The sequence below is a fragment of the Penaeus monodon genome, chromosome 24, assembly GCF_015228065.2.
Source record: "Penaeus monodon isolate SGIC_2016 chromosome 24, NSTDA_Pmon_1, whole genome shotgun sequence".
Taxonomy (NCBI): Eukaryota; Metazoa; Arthropoda; class Malacostraca; order Decapoda; family Penaeidae; genus Penaeus; species Penaeus monodon.
Genome location: NC_051409.1, coordinates 35,657,835 through 35,658,266, shown reverse-complemented (window position 1 = coordinate 35,658,266; position 432 = coordinate 35,657,835). Strand labels below are relative to the sequence as shown.

The window sequence follows — 432 nt, the reverse complement described above, 5'->3', positions numbered from 1 at the left end:
AACCGAAAAAGAGAGAGGCCAAGAGAGCGACCAGTGCGGTCGGGAGGAAAGAATAAACATATTTTTTCCCGAACCCTCTCCTCGTCTGAATTACATCCTCTTCATCTTTGAAGAATGGAAAAATAAGATTCAATCCTTTTCCATCCGCGGTACGCCGTTTTTCAAAACTCTGGAATCCTTTAACAGAGTTCGGATTCCCTAATGGCACATCACTTCATCTATAGTAAATTGTGTTACGAGTGTTCCCATTGGCTGTTCCACCATAAGCACTTCTTAAGTGATTTTTGATTGGCTGAGGCATTGAAATACCGCGCCAGAACACCCGATCAGCGATTTGTTATGGGCAAGAGTGGCTGTTAAACAGTGTACTTTGGCGAAATTCCCTTATGTGTGTGGTTAAGGGTTTTGCAACAAAGGCTTCAGAGGAATGAG

At 43.3% G+C, this 432-nt stretch overlaps 1 protein-coding gene across 1 annotated transcript in view; it reads right to left on the bottom strand.

Moving 5' to 3' along the window:
* LOC119588957 (calcitonin gene-related peptide type 1 receptor-like) overlaps positions 1–432 on the bottom strand; it is a gene marked incomplete at its 5' end in the record, with an annotated part of 18,177 nt that overhangs the window by 4,671 nt on the left and 13,074 nt on the right.